Source organism: Sander vitreus, chromosome 20, assembly GCF_031162955.1.
Source record: "Sander vitreus isolate 19-12246 chromosome 20, sanVit1, whole genome shotgun sequence".
Classification (NCBI taxonomy): domain Eukaryota; kingdom Metazoa; phylum Chordata; class Actinopteri; order Perciformes; family Percidae; genus Sander; species Sander vitreus.
Genome location: NC_135874.1, coordinates 8,339,635 through 8,353,166, shown reverse-complemented (window position 1 = coordinate 8,353,166; position 13,532 = coordinate 8,339,635). Strand labels below are relative to the sequence as shown.

Here is a 13,532-nt window from a genome sequence, read left to right as displayed (position 1 = left end):
CCACCATAATTCAAATGGGGCTCTGTCAAAGCGACATTTTTTTGTTAGTGAGCCTGAAGTATAACAAGTCCATTTACTGCACTGGAGCACCAGAAACAGAACTGTGACTAATAAGCCGGTGGTAAAGCACACAGGGAGCGGGTGTTCAAAGTTTTATAAGATTAGACCACAAGTTCTCTGAGGAGCGTCGTCTAATAAGAGGCTTATGATGGGCCAACGGTCTCTCAGGGGTCCAACCATGTTAATGATACAGCTTTCTTTGTGTGTGTGTGTGTGTGTGTGTGTGTGTGTGTGTGTGCGTGTGCGTGTGCGTGCGTGTGTGTCTCTCTCTCTCTCTTATGGTGGATTAAGCTGTGGTACAATGCTGCTTGATTTTTAATGTAAGTTACTTTCTGGGGCTTGTTTTTGCAAGGTATGAGATTTATTCCGCTGGACTAGTTTTCTCGCAAGTTTGTTTTTAGCTCTTTTATGATTTATGTTGTAACAATAAAGGTGTTTTGGAAAAAAAGAAAATTGTCACTGTCAGCCAGCTGTGAGGAGGTAAAGTTGTGTTAAGGCCCCTGACTGGTGCGTCAGTGTTTCCACAGAGCTGCTGCTGGACCTTCTGGTTCTGACTAGACCTGGCCAGGAGCCTCTCTTATACACTAGCCAGACCGAGTCAGCAGGAGAGCCGGTGCACACTGTGTGTTTATGTGTATACAGATTGAAGAATTAATTTGACATTTTGGGAAATACGCATATTGCTTTCTTGCTGAAAGTTAGATGAGAAGAACGATACAACTCTTGTATCTGTACGCCATATATAAAACTACAGCCTGGCTAGCTCAGCTTAGGTTAGCACAAAGACTGAAAACAGCTAGCCTGGCTCTCTCCACAATTCAGAATTCTGCCTCTTAGCACCTTTAACGCTCACTAATAAACATGTGAGATCATGTTTTTTTAATCCTTATACAAACCGAAATGTAAACGACATATTGTGATTTTATGGGAGGTTATGTCCCAGATTATTACATAGCTGGGAGTCTTGTCATCACTCCAGGAAGTCACTGCACCCAGCCTATAAATAGTCTTTTACATAACCCCCCGAAAAACCACAACTTCTCCTACTTCTCTAACGGATTGTGTTAATTAGAGAGCTTTAGAGGTGATGTTACCTTTACCCAGAGCCATGCTAGCTGTTTCTTCCTGGTTCCAGTCTCTGTGCTAAGCTAAGCTAACCAGCTGCTGGCTATAGCCTTTTATTTAACAGACACACATAAAATGTGATATAGATGTTTTTCATCTAACATCTCAAGCAATTCTTTTTAGTTCTTCTTACTTCTTTTTTATTCTACATGCCTGTTGAAATCATGCTAAACCTTAGCTCCTTCATCAAAAGGAAGCGTTTGGAAAATTCCCTTTTCAAGCATTGGAAAATACAAGGAAAGGCCCTGTAATGATTATGTGTAAGAGATTTGTGTCAAGGTATGCTTGATTCCACTGAGCCACTTCCAAGGAATAATCATCAGGATTACTAATGCACGTTATATAAAGGATGCATGAAGAAGGACTTTGTCAGTGGCCGCCGCTGTTATGTTTCTTGTGTGTCCGATCACTTAAGTTACAGACATAACAGACTTCGTTCTTGACACACTCATGAGGGGACCGTCTCATGCGGTTTGTCAGCGCCGTGTTAAGCTGTAATAGTTGCACCATAACTTCTCAAAATTGATTTGATTCTGGGTTTTGTTTTTCTTGGCCGGGGCCCTGTCTTTGTGGTTGTGGTCTCAGAGTGGAAAGCAGAGGGCAAGAGAGGAAGAGGAGGAGGAGGAGGAGTGTAGGTTGGAAAGACTGGATGGAGAGAGATGGAGAAGAGGGTGGTATTCAGAGCATTATGTAAGACTTCAAACAGGTCCAGTCTGGCGAGGAGTGTTGATGTGAGAGTTGTGGGCCCCTTGGGTCAGGTGGCCTCTCACATAGCCTCCCATATGGTCTGCATTTCCCCTCATTGCCTCTGCCCTTCGTCTAATTGGCAGGTAATGTATCGTTGCTCTGGTCTATCTTCCCCTCCGTCACTGTTATTCTTCTCCGTTATTAATGGAAGGCACAGCGGTGTAGTGGTGATGGTGGTGGAGGTGATAGTGGCTCTGGGCTTGGCACCACGCCACGGAGAGGCCCCAGCGCTGACACTTTATACAGCGGCAGGTTTTAGCAAGGTGTTCATTTCAGGAGCGTCTCCTCTGCTTCAGATGCTTCTCTTTCTTCTCCCCTCGGCCGTGGAAAGTAAATCAAAGCTAGAGCTGATACTGGAGACCTTATTCAATCTGTGGTTACAACCTACACCCATCCCACAGTTGTTATGGACACACACGCACGCACACACACACACACACACACACACACACACACACACACACACACACACACATACATGCATACACATTACTACAAGCTTGTTTGCATCCACACATATACTGTATATGTGTGTTCCCTACCATTCATCACGCCACCTTTCACCATGTTATCCTACAGTGCAGGCTTTTCTTTCCCCTCTCCCACTCATAACCAGCCAGGCAGCTTATTTTACAGCCTCTCTGCTCAAGTCACTGCTAAGCATAACAATACACCAGCAGACATATGTTTGTCATAAACTGCGAGTCTCGAAATTACATTACAATCGTTTACACTTTGAACAAGGTTCAAAAAGAATTATTGTACACCACATTTAATCATGCGCTGTACTTAATGTTCATAATTCTCTTGTGATTTTCCACTGCTGCCGGTCAGTGGAAGCCTAACTACAGCAAAACAACATGGGCCAATCAACCTAAGTAGGCCTGTTACTACCAGTAAATGCCAAACCCTGTTAGTTATGTCTAACAGGCCAAATCTCTCACTGCAGCGACTCCATGTATGGGCCTGGATCTCCACTACATCCAGATTCTGCGTTAGCAAGCTGCTACAGACATGACAGTAGCAACATGAGCCCAGCTGAGTTCATCAGGCCTTTTGTAAGGAACATAAATGTCCATAGGATTTCGCTAACATCCTGTGCTGCGGATCAAGCCAACATTACCGTCTGGTGCACATGGAAGAGCTCAATTACATAACTTAAGACTTTCATTAGCCTCTCCGCTCCATTGAGTTCTCTGGGAAAGGTCCAGATGTGACTTCATGAAGGGCCCTCTCTATGCCGAGCCTGTTCGCTCTGTTCCGCTATGCCCCCCCCCCCTTCTCCATCCCTGCAGCTGTAAGCACTCAGAGGAAAAGCAGGGAGAGAGGGGAGGGAGTGCTTTATTAAAAAATTCAGACACCCCATAGACCCCGCAATCTCCCTTCAAAACATTTTCAGCCCCACCCAGAGCAGGCCTATGGTCCCCTTCCCTCCCATAGGTCTTCTAAAGTAGGCCAATAAGTCTTTTAGCATGTGGTCTCCCTGTCAGCCCGAGGTGGCTGACTAGACAGGCTGCTGCTCCAGGCGCAGGGGCAGGAAGTGGGAGCCGGCCAGGAGACACTCTCTGAGAGGCTGCCCAAGTAAACAACCCTCCCCCTTTAGCACACATGCTCATACACATTCATATGTGTTTGTATGCTCATACACATTCGGATGTGTTTACATATGCGGCAGACTTGCACACACAGACACACACACACTTGATACGTCACCTCCAGAAACACTGACAACCTTTTACTGGGAAATGCTATAAATCCGGGTAGCCACTCTCTTACTGTTAATATCATGACGATAACTGGATGCCATTAATTAATTTCAGGCTTTTGGTTTGGCTGTGACCACAAGGCCCTTTTAAGACTGAAACCTGGAAATTGTTGAGAGCCTTCTAATCAAATTAATGGCTGTGTTGTTTGATCGCGTGTGTGCAAAGCATGAATTTGTAAAGCTGTGTGCACCACCGTGGAACGTCATACCAAAATCCTATGCGAAAACAACAATTTCTGCCTTAAGGGGGTAGTTTGTTCTACACATCGCTGCCGTTTGATATCCACGACTCTTGATTGTGCGATTTTGTGTCTGAGCTTCGTGGTTATGATGGTTTTCCAGAGCAAGGCAGCTGTTTGTGTGACTGTGTTTCTGGGAAGACAGCGGACACAGGTGGGGAATCAGTTAGGGCTGTGATTTATAGAAATCTCCTTTGCCTCGCATTGTGCTGCAACCTTCCTCTGGGCCTAAGCCTGCTCTCACACATCATGTTCCCCTGTTATTTCTTGTCTCAGATAACAATGATGCCTGATTTGCAGAGTGGAAAACGCAGTTGAGTTCCCCTCTGAGAACAAATGTATTATTTCCCCGCAAAGAGCTATTGTTTAGGTTTTTTCTTGGTTAGATGCAGACCCAAGCAAAACTGTTTATAAGTATTTTGGGGGAAGTCGAAATCTCAAACCTTTTCAAAGCAAATCTCAAATCATATCTCTAATATTTCCTTAATATGTATGTTTAAGTCAAGTCTTTATAAGCAAATTACCTTTTGAAACTGTGTTAAAAATGTTTTTACATACTGTAGCTAACACAAAATCCTTGCTCAGTGAATATTCATGGTCACCATGCAAGGCCTGCCTAATCTTGTTAGTTTTTTAATCTGGGATTTTATAAGGTTGAAAATTAAGACTAAACAATAGTCTCTTGCTTTTAAGTCACAGTGAAGTGGCAATTATAGTGTGTTAGCTTCAATAATATACTTCAGAGAGTAACCTGCATTGTTATGTAACGTGCTTTATTAGCCGTCACAAGCTAGCTAACAGTCATACCAGATCAAATAAGGCTGTAGCAGCAAAATACATACTGTTAGAGTAGCATAAGAGTGAGAAAGTGAGACAACTTGCTCATGTCAGTTAAACAACAATATCTAAGTTATCAATAACATTAGCTAACATTAGCTAGCTGTTATACCACACCGAGTGTGGCTGTAGCAGCAAAACACCTTAGCGTATTGAATTAAGTAATGGTGTAATTGCTAATGAATTCAACTCAACTTCTTGATTTACTTTTGTAATAAAAAAACACTGTTTATCTGCAACATACCAAACCACACTGTACAACTAGCATAAGAATCATTAAGTAAGAAAACTGACTCTGTAACGTCAGTGACCCTGCATTATCTATCTAAAGCTTGCTAACATTAGCTAAAATTAGCTGCCGTAGGCTAGCTGTCATGCAAGTAACCAGGCTGTAGCAGTAAAACCTGAGTGTAAACTGAACAATTGATTCCACTTTTTTAGAGTACAGTAGTTTAAAATCAACTGTATTGTCCTTGCACAGAGTACTGAGACAACAAAATGCAGTTTAGCATCTAACCACAAGTGCAAAAAGCAGCCGTGCTGAGTGCAGAGTAATGTGCAGCGTATAGAATAAATAGTAATTGTAGATATTAATAAGCTAAGATACAGTATGAACATTAGCAGCAGTTACCAAAATATAAAGTGCAGCTATAAGTACGAGTATAGACAGTAGTATAAATATGAATACACTATAAGTGAGATACAGTATGGACAGTAGTATAAATATGCATGGCAAGATCATATATTGTACAGGTAAGTGTATGTATAGTAGTGTGGCAGTAGTAAGTCAGCAGTCAGTGAGGTAGAGACAGTCATTGTGCAAAAGACTGAAAAGTGACATGGTTATGGTGATCTTTTTGCTTCAAAGTCTCAAGTCCAGGCCAGTCTAAAGACCTCATTAAATCTGACTCAAATCTCAAATCTACAACTGTGGACCCGAGTCACAACACAGGCCTAATAATAATCATCTTAATTTGAGTCAACTGTCTTTCACCCTTGGATAAAGTCTACAAAAAGTCAGATAGAAACAGTACACTGTGGGCACACTGAGTTTGTGATTGTTGGTTTACTAATATCCTGACACCACCATTACTAAAGGCCTTTGTGTAAAGTCACGCTCTAATCCTTTTTTTCCTGCCTACATGTGCGAGTGCATGTCGCTGCAGGTTAGCAGGTGAGGCTCGAGGGTGAGCGTAGGACAGGTTTTAGGATGGGCCTTATTTCCATTGAAGACTTGAGAAATCAGAGCCAGACACGTCCAAAAAATCTCTGTTGAGCTTTTACAGCTAAATTCCTCAATCATGTGGAGCCCCATGTACGTCCCTGAGGGAACCCAATATCAACCATTATAAACTGTTAAATGTGCCTTTCCCTGAGGACTGCTGCTTGTGTGTTCAGACTTATATACGAGCTGGAGCATGCATGCCTGTACGTACACCTCCGTATGTGTGTGTATACTTGCATGTCCCTGTGTGTGCTTCTGTGTGCTTTTTCTTAGTGGGTGTGAGATCTGCGGTTTCTCAGTCAGTTCTTATCTTCGCCTCTCTGAGCCAGCAGATCATTGTAAAATAGAGATAGAAACGGATATTGAGGCCTTGTTTACAACTCAAACAAAAAAATGTATACAGCCATGGTTAGTAGCAGGAGGGTGACTTTAGTTCAGTGATCCTCTTTGTCTGTCTGTCTGTCTGTCTGTCTTTAAAGCCGTGTCACCCTTTTATTGTGGCCTTAAAGCAGTTTGTACTTTATTTTTCATCAACATCATGTGCCTGTGTTAAGTGTTAGATCTCTAATACAAGATATGATCATCTGTGGTTAGTGCAGACTTGGCCTTTAGTACAAGATGGAGCAAGGACTTCCTGTAAAACTATCGCTGATGTCATCTTCTGTTTGTCTTATACCTCTAAAAGGCCTGAGTGACTCAGAGCGGCTGGTAACTGGTTAGTCAAGTATACAGGTTTGTCATGGTCCAGTAGGCGGGTAAGGGCGTAGGAGTGTGTTTATTTCTAAGAGAGTGTGTGTGTGTGTGTGTGTGTGTGTGTGTGTGTGTGTGTGTGTGTGTGTGTGTGTGTGTGTGTGTGTGTGCGCTGAGGTCATATAAATCAGTATTGAAATTGTGAGAAACTGAAAACTGCGTTTAAGAAGTGAAAAAGAGGTTGGTTTCCACCAGAGGAAACAGATGCTGCAAAATCATGTGGGAGGAAACGCTGTTTTTAGCCGTTGCATGGTTCACTGGCTTATTGCTAACCTCATGCACTATCATACATCACGCATATAGGACCTAAGTGAGGAGATAGCTCAGTTGTGTATTGTCTCCTGGTGTTTCAGTCTGTTTGTGAAAATAACACTTTATTCGCCAAGTTAACTGCTGAGATCTGGGGACACGGCTACATTGCTACAATAAAGGGAAGTGCAAGAAACAAACACCATCATACAGGTTTTTAACTCACCTCCAGGTTAGCCTAATGTATTTGGAAGAGAAAACGAGGACAAAAGGTAAAATGATTACCCAAATGATCTGTGTAAACATCCATCATGGTTTACAGACCAACTTCTTGATTCAACTTTGACCTACTATACATGCTAGTCGTGCAGACAGTTTTCTTGAGCAATAAGGGAACTTCTTTTTTTGACCTTCAAATAAAGGGGTTTAGATTAGTGGTTTAGGCAAAAGTCTGGACCCCAACAAAGCGTCACGAGGTAGGAAATGAGAAACAACTAAATTATTTTACACAAAATTATTCGTTCCTCAATATTTGCCCCATTTTCTATTGAAACTGCTGTCTACTTTACCTTCTCAAGTATTGAGAGATGTAAAATGACCCTTTGAGTGTACTGCTCTTAACTCCTACTGAAGACATGCACGCTGTGACGAGGGGTTGCAAATAGACATTGCTTTGCGTTAAGTGGTCATGACTAAAAAAGGTTGTGAAGCATTGGTTTTGATAATATGGATAAACTGCAGGCTTGTTTACAACCTGTCTGATGACTTGTGTGTTGTAATGATGTTCCCAGATCTCTACAATGTTGTTATAGGAAATGGAAATGATGGCCAAAACTACACAAATAAAATCCTACTTGTTATGAACTGGAAATATCCCGTAAGGTCCTAATTAGAGCGGGAATAGGTCAAACTGCACAGCAGGTGTTGCACTGTTAATGGAGCCCACTTTCCTCCCATCGGGCCACGATGTTGGGAGTCATGAGACAGGAAGAGTTAAGTGGTTCAGTACTCAAGAGAGCTGAGGGAGAAACTCACTTGGCCCAGTGGACCAGAAACCCAAAGCACAACAGTGTCAGGTTCGGGACGGGCTCTCCGATTGGCCAGTCCTCGTCTCCTGTTTCCACTGGGCCAGCACTTCTCGTTAGGAAAAAGTCATCGCTTGTCCATTAGTGTGGGGCTCAGCGAGAGTTTAGTGGCTCTGTGTTTGTTTTTCTGTCACACTAAGGAGTGGAAGGGTGTGTTTCCACAACCTGTCAGACAGCCATCACCAGCGCTGTCCTCTCTGCTCCTCTGCTCAACACATATGTGTTTTCTCTTCTTTTCTTTTACAGGTCAAGGGGTTTCCACTTAGCCCGGAGGAACAAAAGGACATGTGACACTGGATCCTTGCAGGGCTAATGGTCATTACTCGGTAAGCAGTGTGTCATAGCCTCAGTCGCCTAGATAATAGGGCTGCAGAGTGTCTGGGTTAAACCCACAGGATCAGGGAGTGGTTGTGACTGTTGTCTTTGTTGATCTGCAATCAGTCTCACTGTGACACATATGGCCATAGACCTACAAAGATAAAGCCTGCAGATTTTGCTGCAGGCAGCATAGAAATCTGCATGACTGGGGAGTAAAGTGTTACATATACTGAGATTAGAGTGATGTGATTCCTAAAATGCTAACTGTAAAGCCTCACAGTTACTGCTACTGTCTCGGGTTAGATCATTTATCAAATATACCAGAACCAGAAAAACCAGAAATGTGTATGTAGGGGAAATTGTGAGGTTGAAAATATTTAAAGTGAGAAAGTTACTCTACACCCCAATTGCAATACAATATAAGCTTTTTTATTATTATTATTATTATATTGTGTTTTGAAGGCAAAGTTATCAAAGAGTAAATAAAAGTTGCCACAATTTTTGGGAGTATTCCACTATCTCTGTCACTCAAAGTCAGTTATCTTCATTATTGTTTTGTATTCAGAAGGTAAACTTCCAAAACAGTGAAATATATATATATATATATACACAGACACTACAGGCTGATAATAGTCAGGAAAGGATTAGAGATGGGATGAGAAGGCCCATTGTTAACACAAATTATAAAACACATCCCCATAATTAAGTTAAGAATTTCAATATTTGGGAAAACAAGATTCTACCTCCCCACAATCCCACCTGTGAAACATCGGACAAATCAACCACAGAGAGTGAACAGGGAAGAGAGATGATAAAGCTGTCAAGTACTTTCACTATACACAACCTAGAAGGGCCCAGTGGCAGGTTTAGAGGTCTCTCCTGTAACAACAAGGGAAACCGTTACAAGGTTTTGATCACTGTGACAGACACATGCATAGTGATCACATGTTGCTGTAATTAACCAAGGCAAATGTCATAAATGTGACATCATTCTTGTCATCATTCATTCTTTGTCACAGCTTTACATCTGACTCACCGTGTTAGCTTTTTGCAAAACAGATGAGTCAGCAGGATAACAGAAAAACTACTGCCCGATTTTTCTGAAACTTTGTGGAAGGGTATAGCATGGGCCAAAGAAGAACCCATTCAATTTTGGAGCGGATCCGAATCACACGGCAGATACACACTATGTTAAAATTGCAAGATAGGGTATTTGTTGCAATTGCATCTGCATTGATGTGGTGCCGGAATAATCAGAAAAATGTGTTCCTGACTGGGAGAATTCACACTGCATTAACATTGTGAGATAAGGCATGCGCTGGCAGAGGTCTGCACTCTCCGAGTCCCCTTCTAGTTTCACATTAATTTGTTTTCAGTAACCCCAATATCTTATATCTTTTCATCTTTGTTTCCAAAATCAAATTTCCGAAAGGTGAGAAAATGAGTGTGAGTTTGCTGAGTGTCGATAATATCAATACCACTCTAATGTCTATACGTTAAATATGTAGCTGTAGCCAGCAGCCGGTTAGCTTAGCTTAGCTTAGCATGAAGACTGGACATTGAGGGAAACTAGTTTGTATTCACTTTGTGCTGGACTTTTTCTAGGCGGGGAGAAGTGAAGTCTTTACTGGTTGCCTGGAAATATTCCGGCACATAACTCCCTGCAAAATGGTGAATAGTCATTTTATAAGTATGCTTTTTGAATGGATTAAACAAACAAGATGTTACGTGTTAATTAGTGAGCTTTAGGGATGCCGGTAGGTGGATTCTGTTACCTTTGTACAGACTCAGGATAGCTGTTTCCCCGTTTCCAGTCTGTGGCTTCATATTTACCGTACAGACATGAGAGCGGTATCAATCGTCAAAAGTAGTATTTCCCAAAATGTCAAACATTTTCTTTTAAGTTCGACCACCATTCACTTTTGTTCCACGTGGGCTTATGCTATCACCATGGGTCGCTGCATAGAGGAACATCTAATCCCTCCACTGACATTAAAAGTGCAGTTTTTACTTGTTGAGGATGTTTCTAATGGAGGTTTGTTAGCTCTGGATTGTGTGTCTCAAGGAGGTTAATCGTGCCTCTCTGTTTTTGACAGACAAAGCAGCCTCTGGATAGCCCAACCTCATCACTCATTGTTGATCCCAGCCCCTGTTTGGTGATTAATTATCCCTCCCACATCACCTGTCACACTGCAGTGATGCAGACATATGCACACATGCATGCACGCACGGCTGCAGATACTCTGCTCTCTGCTCTGAGTGAAGATAAGGGAAATAACACAGTTAGCACATCCAGTACTATTTGCTCACTTTTTTCTCAAACAAAGACGTAAATCTGCCTCTGATAACATAATTATAAACTGAAAATGCCGTTAAATGTTCTTGCTCAACCGCGAGGGTTAAAGGTGAATGAAGATACTGAGAGTAGAACTACACACCTGCATTCTCCTATTGTGCAGGAAGCAATGAATGAACCACAAACCTGATCTGTGTCACCGTACTGTTTCCATATTGGAAAGCAACCTGCTCTAAAATGTGATGAAGTAATGGAAGATTTTTTTCTTTTTTTTGTTCTTTTCTTTTTCGTGCCACATATCAAAGAGCAGACGACCCGCCCTCCCTCCGCCACCCTCAGACCTGCTGCTGGAGGTTCAGAAACCCACTTCCTGGTATTTCGTCGCAAGGTGCCTCTATACTCAGACCACACAAACAGGAAACAGCCCTCTTTTATGTCCCTCCAACTGCACGCAGTTTAAGTTCTTCTGAAAGGGTGCAGCAAGAAAAGAAGGTGTGCTTGAGTCATAGTCACCTGGTTTAGTCTGAGATATGAAAACATTTCCTTTATCTTATCTAAAACACAAAATGTAGAAAAATGGTTCCTTATGCCACAAACTACGATTGAATGTTTGATTAAGGTGACAAAATACGAACATAAGTATATATAAGAACATATACCAAATAATGACTAAAGAAATATTTCTTGTTCTATATATATAGTTCATGGCCAATGCATGAACAAATGTATATTCATTCACAGACAAAGAAATGTACGGTAGGTTATCCTTTATAGTGCTAGATGTTGGTGTTGTCAATTGGATCCCAGAGAGATCTCACTCAAACTGTTACAAAACTTCAGAAAAGAAATCTGAAATTATCTGGATCTTGGGAGGGGTAGTGCTGCGTAAAAAGTACTGTCAACACCAATTACAGATGTTTAGCTGAGACCCCAAACAGAAGTTATTAGTCATGCTATGTAGTGGACTTCTGCAACATGTCATCAATTCAAAATAACATTTTATAAGCAATTCTCATAAAAGTATAAAGGTGATAAAACAATGTATGTTTAAGTTAAAGATGGCCTGTGCTCTCCAAGACCAGAAAAATCCATCCATGTACTTTGCTCTGGTGAAACATGAGCCATAGGAATAAGTCCTTTCTTTGTAATTACTTCACTTCAATAGCATTAAAAATAGTTTAAAAGTAACTCCTTGACTACATTTGTACAACCCACTTATAAAACAAGCTGTTGCATTCTGGCTTCTTCTTCCAAGTTTGTTGTTGATCATTGCTTTAAAACGCAATGAGGATTTTATTAGCAGTATGTCATGAATACTCGATGGTATTCAATTTGTTGGCCACATGTTAGGGTATTTTTAACTTTCTCTGTTTTTCAAAGAATGTGTGACACAAAATGAAACAATATGAAGTAGTGAGTAATTAACTGTTAGTATCCAAAAAGCAATGTTTGGAAGGTTGTTTCCCTATTTATAACTTGCTGGTATGCAAATTGGTAGGTGAAGTAACATTAAGTAGAATCAGGCTCTCAGCAGACAGGCAGCTTTGTTTAGAGATGGGGCTGGGGTGGGTGAGTGGGTGGGTGGGTCGAGGAGGGAGTAGAGGAACTAGACAAGAATCTACCGGGGCCCAGGTTCTCTGGAATAAAGCAACAACAAGGCCTCCACAGGTCAGCTGTGACGGGTCAGCACCCACCATTGTATGGAGGGAAGGGAGTTCCTGTTCCGGCTCGTTTTTGCAATCTGAGAGAACATAAACAGGGAGAGACGGAAGTGTCCAGAGAGCAAGCGAAAGCAGAAGCAGTGTGGATGTTGAATGGAGTGTATGAAGGGGAAGTTACAGGGTGTTGTTACTGAAATCAAATACCATGCTTGTATTAATAGTGAAATATTTATCTATGTAAAAAAATATATTAAATTCACGTGTTACTACGCTATATATTTTGATTAACCTATCGCTCTATGACACAATTGTTTATCCCATACTTAGGATATCCTCACAGACATATCGATCAGTTTGCTTTTAACCTCAGTATCATCGATCAGGTGATAACCTCAGCAAATTACACGTTTTTTTTCCTCTCAGAAACATAACGGTTTCAGCCCCCCGATCAATATTTCTGCTGAAGCCAGGAGTGTCTTGTCTTTGCGTAACCAATGGTCAGAGTTTGATCAACCCTAGGTCAATACCCCTGACTGCTCCTCTGTGCAGTTCACCAATGAACTTCCACCACAGTGAAACTCCCTTTAGTTCTGCATTATGCACAGAGAAGCACAGCTATTTCCCATTTTTACCTTTATATATATATTCCTTTATATTTCAAAGTATGACATTGCAGTAGTATGTTGCCGTGGAGCCAGTTAGTAAGCGGTGGCCTACAACTTGAGTTTTCTTCAGCGCGTTTGTTTACATTTTGGCAAATTGGCATAATTAAAAGTATGCCGAATTAGCTGTTAGCCAAACCTGTTTGCAATGTACCCATTAGTACTGGAGTTAGGAGTGTCTTTTTTTCTATGATTTCTAAGTGGATTTATGGGGGTGTGCCTCATTGTAAACCTGATATAAAGCTTTGACACAAGTTGATTCCCTAAAGGCCTGTATTATACAAATGTTAAAATAACCAGTCTGCTCTCATGCCACCCAAACCAGGGTCCTATGAAAACTGGAATATTAAGTAACCTGATGAAATGTATAGAATAAGCATTTTAAACTTATCTTCATTGCACATATTTGAAAAAGGACATTTTAACCTCAATATTTAACACTTTATAGCATCATGCATGTGCAGCGTGTCTATACCTGCAATGTGCAGGAGCAACTAAAGGAGATTTCAACCC

At 41.5% G+C, this 13,532-nt stretch overlaps 1 long non-coding RNA gene across 1 annotated transcript in view; it reads left to right on the top strand.

Moving 5' to 3' along the window:
* Positions 1-8,691, top strand: part of LOC144534982 (uncharacterized) — a 73,518-nt gene extending 64,827 nt beyond the window's left edge. Inside the window, exon 4 of the long non-coding RNA XR_013503632.1 lies at positions 8,329-8,691. This is a non-coding gene — a long non-coding RNA (uncharacterized LOC144534982). The remainder of the gene's footprint in view (positions 1-8,328) is intronic.
* The last annotated feature ends 4,841 nt before the right edge of the window (positions 8,692-13,532 follow it).